This window comes from Corylus avellana, chromosome 1, assembly GCF_965113065.1.
Source record: "Corylus avellana chromosome 1, dhCorAvel1.hap1.2, whole genome shotgun sequence".
Taxonomy (NCBI): domain Eukaryota; kingdom Viridiplantae; phylum Streptophyta; class Magnoliopsida; order Fagales; family Betulaceae; genus Corylus; species Corylus avellana.
In genome coordinates, this window is record NC_142490.1 from 19,717,719 (window position 1) to 19,728,731 (window position 11,013).

General features: G+C 35.2%; 1 pseudogene across 1 annotated transcript; it reads left to right on the top strand.

Annotated features, from left to right (window-relative positions):
• The first annotated feature begins 1,310 nt into the window (after nt 1-1,310).
• LOC148588072 (putative leucine-rich repeat receptor-like serine/threonine-protein kinase At3g14840) lies at nt 1,311-9,874 on the top strand (annotated as a pseudogene). Its single transcript, XR_015911527.1, has 24 exons — nt 1,311-1,529; nt 1,815-1,989; nt 2,220-2,291; nt 2,384-2,452; nt 2,534-2,602; nt 2,686-2,757; nt 2,894-2,965; nt 3,079-3,150; nt 3,249-3,320; nt 3,448-3,519; nt 3,614-3,685; nt 4,622-4,690; nt 5,252-5,317; nt 5,798-5,863; nt 5,969-6,004; nt 6,125-6,165; nt 6,356-6,735; nt 6,813-7,008; nt 7,428-7,568; nt 7,665-7,783; nt 7,929-8,139; nt 8,229-8,466; nt 8,981-9,131; nt 9,331-9,874. The product of XR_015911527.1 is annotated as a putative leucine-rich repeat receptor-like serine/threonine-protein kinase At3g14840 (transcript).
• The last annotated feature ends 1,139 nt before the right edge of the window (nt 9,875-11,013 follow it).

Genomic DNA, 11,013 nt, shown 5'->3' on the forward strand with positions numbered 1-11,013 from the left:
TGATAAATACAATCAAAAAATAAATTATACCATAGTATATGTATCATGAAGCAAATCAAACTCATCAAATTACCCAACAAAGAAAAATACAAAGATCAAAGTAATTATTAAAAATCTTCATCTAACAACATCACAAACACATAATAATTTAAATTACTTGCGAAATAAACTAAATACAATTAAATGACTATAAGTGTATAAGAAAAATGAGTACCTTTTAGTGAATTAATTATCTTGAAGAATCTCTTGAAAACACACTGACCACAAAATGGAGTTAGTCTAACAATGCTGCAAACCAATAAAAACAAATAATTAAAGCAATATTCTTGTTTATAATTAAATTGTCTTTATTTTTTTTTCAAAGCAATAATATTCTTGTGAGTTTTACTATCAATTAAAGACTAAAAAGTAAAAATAATTTTAAAGACTATTTTCCGGCTACTATCTCAACAATTTTTTTTTTTTTTCCTAAGCAATTCTAGAAAGAAAGAAGATAATGACAAATTACTTTCTTCATCACCACTCTTCACGAATCACCTTCTCTTCTTCTTTTTTTTTTTTTTTTTTTTTTTTGTCTAGTGTTTCACTTTCACCCACACACTGAGTCACACACTGAGTCACTGACTAACTGAGACACGGCCACAACTAGATTCAAGACCCAACTTTTTCTTCTTCTTATCTTGTAGCGGGCCTTGTAAATTTTGGCGTGTTCAGTGGAAAGCAGGAAAACACTTCTATTTTATTTTTATTTTTTATTTATTAAAATTTTTTTGGACATTGCAGTCCAGCCAGTCCTCTCTAGTCTAATAGAGAAAATAAAAAATTTGTAGGGGTATATTTTTGGATTTTGCTGGGCAGGTTGGAGTCCGGAGAGTTTTTATTTTTACTAGGGGTACCCTTCAAATTTTTACTTAAAAATTTTAAAAAACTTTTCTTTTACCAGGGGCGCCCGCCCCTGGGTCGCCCCCACTTATATCTGTTACTGGTTCTACTTAGATATTGTTTTATAAAAGAATTGAAATTATTTCCGTAATGTAAGCTTTGAAACCTTGGATAAAGATTAAAGAGCATTATATATAAAAATATTCATGAAACCATTTAGTCAAAGACCTAGCGGGCACACAGATCCAAAGGCCAGATGGATTGGCTTTAAGAACCAATCTTGATGATATCATATTAAATGATGGATCAAGTATCTGACCAACTCACTCTCAGCAAAAGGCATGGGCAGAAGGCAAGTAGTCTATGGAGTCCAAAATATAACAGTAAAGAGACAAATATATATATATATATATATAACAATAAAGAAATGGCTATGGGAAATGTATACACATCTGCATTTCTCCGGCAAGTTTGAAGGCAAAGCATACGCCAAACCAAGTTGATTGGTGGAGGAGAAATGGGATTCTTCTGCCAGCCTTGTATTGCAAAAACCACCTTTAGTTTTACTGTGATTATAGTGCTGTTCATTTGCATGGGAGCAAACAAAGTCGTCAAAGCACAAGCTGGGCGTCTTCCGGACGATGAAGGTTCTTCTTTTTATTGTATATGCAAATGGGTTTTCTTTTTGTTTGTTGGTTAAACTCAAGTTGATGCAAATGGTATCTCTCTAGATTGAAGTTTCTACTTATTGATGGCTGGATGCCATTTGGGTGTGCCTTTACAGTAACGAAACAGAGTGAAAACCACCATTATATATCAGCTAATATCTGGGTCTTAGAAACAGAGGAAATAACTGTGTAGAAAAGATGGGTTTTTTGTTTTTGTTTTTTCAAATCTTGGTAGGGAAGTTGATGTGTGTTTGATGTGTGCAGTGGAAGCCCTCCGCGAAATAGCTACACAACTGGGGAAGAAAGACTGGGATTTCAGTGTAGATCCATGCAATGACTCAAACTGGATAACACCATCTTCAGTTGACAGGCCATTGTACAACAATACTGTCAACTGCAATTGCTCCTTCCCTAATGGTGTATGCCACGTGGTTAGCATGTAAGCTCCCTTCCTTTATTGAGAAGTTCAATCTTAAGTGTATGAATATGATATGTAACTTGGTTGAGTAACAATGGAGTTGCATCTTCTTTTTTGTTTTGTTTTTGTTTTTGTTTTTGTTTTTGTTTTTGTTTTTTTTAAGTCATCTATTTAATCTAGGACCTTACCATGAAGTTTTTACCACGAAATTTGTAATCTATCATTTTTTTAAAGGAAAATTTGTCATGCAGATTTCTTAAAGGGCAGGATCTTGCTGGTAGACTTCCACCAGCATTGGTGAAGCTACCCTACCTTAAGGCAATGTAAGAGCTTCCAATTATTTGTTTTTCTTCCAATTAGACTTGGAGCTTCTGTACTAACAGCTCACTTCTTCTTTTTTTTTTCTTCTTGATAGGGATCTCAATAGGAACTACCTTAGTGGTACAATACCAAAAGAATGGGCTTCTACACAGTTGGAATATCTGTAAATGACTTACTAAATTTTCATGTCCAAGGTCAGCAAGTAAAAGCTAATTGTTGAACTAATAGAATGAATCAAGTGCAGGTCCATCAGTGCAAACAACTTATCTGGACATATTGATTACTTGGGAAAGATTACCACTATTAAAGCTCTGTATGCTCTGGATCTCTTTGTTAAATTATTATGAGGTTTCATTTGGTTTAGCCCTGCTGTAATCCTAAAGGACTCTATTTCAGGACCATAGAGAGCAACCTGTTTTCTGGACCTGTTCCTCCTGAGCTTGGGAACTTGGTGGACTTGGAGAGACTGTCAGTCTTTCTTTCTTCCTCCTTTCTTTTTTCCAAATTACATTTGATTAATCATTTTAAATTCTCAGTGATTTTTGTAATAATTTAACATTAGAGTTAGTTGAACCGGTCTTAAGTTTTCTTCTGGTGACTGCAGCATTCTTAATGCTAACAATCTCATGGGAGTGTTGCCTGCCACTTTTACTAATCTGACCAAATTAAAAGAACTGTAAGTGGTTGTAATCTTTTCCATTGCTTTACTAGCAGTAACTTTAGATTTTTCTTTGAAAATATTCAGCTTTTTATTTCACTCAATCTTGTTTCGATTTGGCTCATATGCAGTAGGATTAGCAGTAACAACTTCACTGGAAGAATGCCTGACTTCTTTCAAAGCTGGAAACAACTTCAGAAATTGTATGTGATTTTTTTTACTTACTACAATGCTATGTAAATCTCTTCTACCTGAAATTTTCAGGTGTAATCTAAATCCATTGGAATTGTGTTCTTAACAGAGAGATGCAAGCTAGTGGTTTTGAGGGGCCTATTCCTCCTAGCATTTCTGTCTTGAGTGATTTGACAGAGCTGTGAGTTCTGCTATCTCATTTAACATTCTTGAGTGCATAATGTCTATGATACATTCATTTCATTTTTAAACTAATAAAATGTATTGCTGAAGACAATAACAGTTCTTCATGATGCAATTCTATGCAGACGGGTTAGTGACTTACCAGGAGAGGGTTCACCTTTTCCACCACTACGGAACATGAGTAACCTGGCAAAATTGTAAGGCATTTTTATGTTGTAAAATGCTCTGCAATTGGAATAATGTACCTCTTGTTGCAACACTTACATCACATGAAGTTTGTTTATGGTTCAGGATGTTGAGGAGTTGCAATATCTCTGGACCAATCCCTGCATATATCTCAGAATTGGCACAGCTGAAAATATTGTAATTACTCTGTTTATTCTTCTTTCTACTTTTTAGTGAAGAACATGGAAATTAAAACATATAATAAAACTTCGCTTAATTCTCCTGAACTTTAATCCCTTTTGCATTCACCCCTTAAAGTTGAAAAACTCTCAATTTAGTGTGTCTAACTTTAAAAAGTTTGCAATGTAACTCACTCGTTAGAATTTTCTGTTAAATACTAACGGAGGCCTTGTAAATGTTTTCCAAAATACCCACCCCCTTTTTTTTTGAAAAAAATGATTTAATTAAGGTAATTTTATAATTTTAATAAAGATCATTTCACTCATTTGCTGTCTGATTTAACCCCAAACTCTAACGGAAAGGGTGGCATTACAAAAATTTTAAATAAGGTGGCCACACGACCACTCCCTCAATGAAAGAGTAGGGTGGCCGCACAACCACTAGGCTTGTTTTGGTGGCCACAGAGCCACCTCAAACCGTGACAGAGGCGGCTGTGCAGAGAGGCAGGCGTGCGTAGCCACCTCGACCAGATCGGGTGGCCACACGACTACACTTATCATTTTTTTCTTTTTTGATTTTTTAAGAAGTTAATTCCTTCCTGCAAAAGTTAAACACCTGTTGTGTTAAACTATTCCTTCAATAAGGTGTGAAATGTTTTGTAAAAAAGTGTCTTATATTTTGACTGGAATTTCTTTGCATTTCCCTTTTAATGTAATGAAATTGTTATCAGACCTAAAAAAAGGGTCCCTTGCCTAATAAATTCACTTTAACAATTTCCTTCTCTTTGAATTCCCTTCCTCTTTACTTTTTGTTTTTTCTCGACCTTATAACGTTCCCCACAAAACAATCTCATTTAGGAAACACACGTAGCTCTTATGTTTACCATGTTCACTAGAAAAATTATTTATAGTTTTTTGTTCTTATGACATCTGTTTTTCTTTCTTTCTTTTGCAGAGATCTCAGCTTCAACAGATTGGAAGGAAGAATTCCAGATTTTGGAGTTCTAACAAGCTTGGACACCATGTAAGGAATCTAAATTCATGAGGATGGCTAACTTACAGCATGATGCCTAGGGGCCTAGTTAGTGTGTCTTAAGCTTGAATACGACATTGACTTACTTCCTAAAATAATTCAAAGGTTTTTGGTCTTTTTTTTTTTTTTTTTTTTTTTCAGTTTTTGCATAGATGACCCTAGCTAATAGCTTAAGCTTTTGGTACACAGTTCTTTAACTTTATTACCATGCAAGTACTGCAATTCTACATAAGTTTTCTATAAGAAAAGTTAATGCAGCAGCTAGTTTAGATACTAAATGCTTTGAACCAGAATTACTAGATTACAAGTAGCACATATTCACACAGACGTCACCTTTAGGATTCTAGCTTAACAAAGTGATGAGGCAAAATTTTGAAGTCTCATCCACTTGGAATGGGCTATTATGATAACAAGACATGTCTGAAGGCTTCATACATATGGAATTAGCTCACTGAAGTTTAGAATTTAAATATTTTTTCTGTATAAATGTTTCAAATAGGAACAATCTGAACTTTTCTAATGACAATGTGATTTTTGTTGATCATGGGATAGATATCTGACGGGCAACTTTCTCGGTGGGCCTATTCCAGAATGGATCAAGAGCAGAGATAGCCGCTAGTATGTTTTCCATCCTAAATTCTACATTAATTTTGCATGAGATTTCCATTTATTTATGTAATAGATTTATTTTGGACTGCTGAAGCATATTCATTTAAGTTGTTAACATAATGCCTTATATATCTAGATACATATACATGAAATCCTACTGTGGATGGTGCTTCATCGGCTGACCTCAGTAGGTGTCAGTTGTGGGGAACATTCTCCCATGTCCAGTGGTTGACCCTTTTCCTGTCAACTTCATTTCCATCTTCCTCCAAGTACCTCGGAAGAGCTTCAATTTTTCATTCCATTATTTGATGTTTTCTTTTATATCTGGCAAGTTAATCCCAAATGGCACCAGCGTTTGTTTAGCTTCAAAAAATCCAGTATGAATTCTTAGAAATGTTGTGATATTGTAAATAGATCGCAATACTGTTTTAGTGGGGTGGGGTGAAGGGGATGGATTGCAAAGACTAAAAGAATTATTCTTTTGTGCAGCCAAATAGACATATCTTATAATAATTTTTCCACGAGCTCTGCACCAAATACTTGTCCAGACACCCTGTAAGAAAATTTTTTCCCCTTAACAGAAACATACTTGATCATTACAACTTGCTTCCTTCATCTACTTGTAATTTTTATTTGTGGAACTAACTTTTTATTCCACAGAAATTTGTTCAGAAGCTATTCTAGATCGGACAACTCGTAAGCATCTAATATATTAAACTTCTAAGAAGGAGGACCCTCTTTTTTATTTTCTATGTTTTGTTTCAATTCTGTTTTTAACATCCTAATTCTTCTTCTTTGTGCTATATTTTATTTTAGAATACTTACAGAGTGTCTGAAGAATAATCCATGTTCAAAAGGTACATTTGTTAGACCCAAAACAGTATTTTTACTTTTTCAAATTTTTATTAAAAACAAAAAAAAAAAGACAGAAGAAATTGGCCAATCTTTTATACTGCATAACAACAAGATTAAACTATCAAACATCATTGAATATATCTTCTATCATGTTTGGTTTACACCTTATTACCTTGTAATGATACTCTCCAGATCATTACTCATTGCATATAAATTGTGGTGGAAGGGCAACCACCATTGGAGACATCAAGTATGAAGAAGATTTAGAGCCGGGAGGTGCAGCAAAATTTGTTCGCATGAGAGATGATACTTGGGGCTTTAGTAGCACTGGAGATTTTTGGGATGTTTGGAGTACCTCAAAGGACTATGTAGCAGAAAATGAATCCAGGCTCAGAATGAATGACTCCCTGTTATACATGAATGCACGTCTCTCTCCTCTATCTCTTACATATTATGCGCGCTGCTTGGCAAATGGAAATTATACTGTGAACCTTCATTTTGCTGAGATAATACTCCGAGACAATAGATCTTTTTACAGTGTCGGAAGACGGATGTTTGATGTTTATATACAGGTAGAGGTGGTCAATGAGATTGTTTTCCTTCTCTGTATGCTATAGAAGATAATTCAACTGAATTACTTTTGTTACAGAATGACTTGGTGCTGAAGGATTTTGATATTGAAAAGGAAGCACAAGGAGTTGACAAAGCTGTCATTATGAATTTTACAGCAATTGTTAACAATAAAGCTTTGGAGGTTCGCTTTTATTGGGCTGGGAAAGGGACAAAAGATATCCCAAAGAGAGGAACATATGGTCCTCTTATATCAGCTATCACCATAGACTCTGGTGAGTAATATAGGTTGTACCTTCTGTGTTCCTTCTTTAACATCATGAGACATTACTACATTATGCCACTCTCTCTCTCTCATACTGTGTTGAATTTCTCTATTTTCCATGTCTTGTACTCTTGGAGTAGATTGACAAAATAAAGGAGTTTAAATTAATGTGGATGCAGCAATCCCCATAACCACTGGATGCAACATAAAATACTTGAAAGAAAGTTAATGTGCAGCTTGGTGGAAGACTTATCCAGATTTTTCTCTTATACCTTTCTTTTGTTCTTCTTTATTAGTTAATCCATGTCTTGAACCATTGAGAAGTATCCTCTTTTACATTAGATTCGCCTATATATACGTTTATGCTAGTACAGACTAGAAACAAAATGCTGTCCTACAATCACTGTTGTTTGCTACCTTTTTCTGCAGATTTCAAGCCTCCCAATGACAGAAAAAAGAAGATATTCCTTGCTGTTGGAACTGCAGTTTTGTTGTCAAGCCTTGTTTTCATGATTTTAGGAATTCTTCGTTGGAAAGGCTATTTAGGAGGCAAGACATCAAGGGAACAAGGTAATTTAGTTCAGATGTACTAACTAGTCAGAGCACCCAAGCATTCTTGTAATGTTTAGGATGCAGTCCAACAACTTGACCTCGTTCCTTTTGCAGAGCTGAAAGGATTAGATCTGCAAACTGGTTTTTTTACCTTTAGACAAATTAAAGTTGCCACAAACAATTTTGATGCTGCAAACAAGCTTGGGGAAGGTGGCTTTGGAGCTGTATACAAGGTAATCTACTATTCCATCATCGTCTTCTATCTTTGTGTGAAAGCATTATATATATATATATATTCTCTCTTTCACAACTTTTACTGGTTCGTTACATTTTCGGATACAGTTTATACATAACCAATAATCCATACTTTCAATGCAGGGCACTTTATTAGATAGTACCATAATTGCCGTTAAGCAACTTTCTTCTAAATCAAAGCAAGGAAATCGAGAGTTCGTGAATGAAATAGGAATGATTTCTGGTTTACAACATCCGAATGTTGTTAAGCTGTATGGATGTTGTATTGAACGAAATCAATTATTGTTGGTATATGAATACATGGAAAACAATAGCCTTGCACATGCTTTGTTTGGTAAGCTTTGTGTTTTATCCTTGGCATGAATAATAGGAATTGAAAGCCATGAATCATATCATTGATTGAGCTATATGCACCAATTGCAGATCCAGAGGGTGGCGGAGTGAAATTGGACTGGCCTACAAGGCATAAAATATGCGTCGGCATAGCAAGAGGACTGACTTTCTTGCATGAGGAATCACCACTGAAAATTGTTCATAGGGACATCAAAACTACCAATGTACTACTGGATAGGGACCTTACACCTAAGATTTCTGATTTTGGGTTGGCCAAGCTCGATGAAGAGGAGAACACCCACATTAGCACCCGAGTTGCAGGAACTATGTGAGCTATCTTTATATATTTCCTTCACTCTGATATGAACATTTTCTTCTGTTTTTAAGACAATACGCATGATAATGTCTCTTAAGTCAAGTTTCTTGCCATAATAGTAAATCCAAATAAGGTGGAAATTGAAGTTATCCATACACGAGTTTGAGCATGTGCAGTACCATGGAGAAAGTCCTGGCTTATCTATTTCTACTAGGTTGTCTATGTTAGCTATCTGCTTTTGCAATCTAATTGCACTCGTGTTAGTATCTCTGCTTCACAAATCATTTTCTAGGCACGAAACACTGGTATGATCTACAATTGCAATCTAATTGCACTCTTATTAGCTGGTGCAGTACCATGAAAATTGTATTTATATGTTCAGGTTTCCCTGTATGGCTAATGGTGCATGACTGCTTTAATTAACAATTTCCAAGGACAAAATTCTTCTGTTATGTAGTTGTTTGATAGTGAAGCTTGTAACCTCCTACCAGTGAACCCTTACTAATAGAATGATCTTTTTTTGCAGAGGATACATGGCACCAGAATATGCATTATGGGGGTATTTAACATATAAAGCAGATGTATATAGTTTTGGAATTGTTGCATTGGAAATTGTTGCTGGGAAGAACAACATGAAATTTCGACCTAATGAGGATTTTGTGTGCCTTCTAGATTGGGTAAGATAGGTGTTCTTCAATTTGTAGAGGAGCCGTGAATAACGATATAATATGAAATGTTTGAGATCAGAATGTTGACAACATACAAATATCATGAATCTTGGAAAAAATTTCATTTTTGGTTTTCATTATAAGTTATAAACTTATCATCTAATGCTAATTTGTTTCCTTGTCCATTTTTTTCTCCATTCTTATATAGGCCCTTGTTTTACAACAAAAAGGAAACTTGATGGAGTTGGTGGATCCAAACTTGGGGTCTAACTTCAGTAAAGAAGAGGCAGTAAGAATCCTTAAAGTAGCTCTCTTATGTACTAATCCATCGCCAGCACTTCGACCCACAATGTCTGCAGTAGTGAGCATGCTTGAAGGTCGAACTGTTGTTCATGAGTTGATCATGGATCCAAGTATTTATGGTGATGAGTTGAGATTTAAGGCTTTAAGAGACCAGTTTGATCAGATCCTAGGACAGAGCTCAAGTGACACTCAAAGTCTCATTCAATCATCAGATGCCACGTGGATCGGCTCTTCTACTACATTATCAAGTCGATCTTAATTCTCGGTAAAATGAGCATAAAATTGCCCTCCCGGTGATGAAATTTTTTGCTTAATGATAAGAAATTATATTAAATCCTCTGGTTGTAAAATATTTGTGTTTGGTTACCATTCTTGGGTTAAAAAATGTTGTAACTTGGAGTTGAAGATACATTAATTAGAAGAAATTCAATATTTACATGATTAAAACATTTGATATGGTAGCTCATGCTATTTTCCCTGGCTTTACCTGAGAAGTTGTGATGTGATACCCCTTTTGCAGCAAACTTGTGTTTCCTGTGGAATTTAGGGAGAAATATTGGATCAACAGATGATAATCTACCCAAAGTTGATGATTTAGATTATGGCATGTTGTGAAAGTAATCGATTAACTAGCCTCCGCTTTAACTTCTAGTAGCTTTATTTCCTCACAAGCTTTAATTCAGATATACTGAGCATTTTTCCTTGTTAATGTGGTCAATGGATCAGAGATTTCAGAGAATCTTTCAACAAATTTCTGATAGTACTCGACCAGCCCCAGAAAGGTGCGAACTTCTTGAATGTTGGTCGGTGTCTCCCACTTGGCAACCGGTTCAATCTTTGCTTGAATCCACATGCAAAGACGCCTTCCTTAGATATCACATGTGCATAAATCCATCTCTTTTCTTCAAGAACAACCATAGAAACTCCCCATGGAGACATACTAAGGCTGATTTATTTATTTTATTTTTTATTTTTTAAGGGTAAATATATTATAAATTCATGATCCAACCCGCCAAAACTGTAAAATCCCAAAAAAAAAATTTTAATTTTTTACTCCTTGTGTTAATCGAAATGCTAAATAAATCCCCACCATTAAAGTTTCTCAAATTTGTGTTACGCCCGTTAATCCCAATCAAAAGATTCAAAACAGTGTGTTTTGATTGGGACTAACTTCACTCAAGTTTTGATCCTATGTGTCCACCCATTAGTCTCAATCAAAACACACCGTTTTGATTGGGACTAACTTCATTCAAGTTTTTGATCCTACGTGTTCACAGTGGACACATAGAATCAAAACTCACCAACTAAAGTATTTGCTTATGAAAAAGAAATTGGAAGACATACAGGGAAGGGTATCGGAGCTTCTCGCTAAAGAAGGTCAAGGGTCAAGCTAGAGTTCAAGCCTTCAAGGAGCTTCGACAAGTTGTGGCAGCTCATGCCACCGCTAGGAAGAGAGTGATTGATGAAGGAGGGGTTGCTGTGATTTCATTATTACTGGGTCCATTTACAAAATGATGAGTTTTGATTCTATGTATTCACTGTGGTCACGTAAGATCAAAAACTAGACTGAAGTTAGTTCCAATCAAAA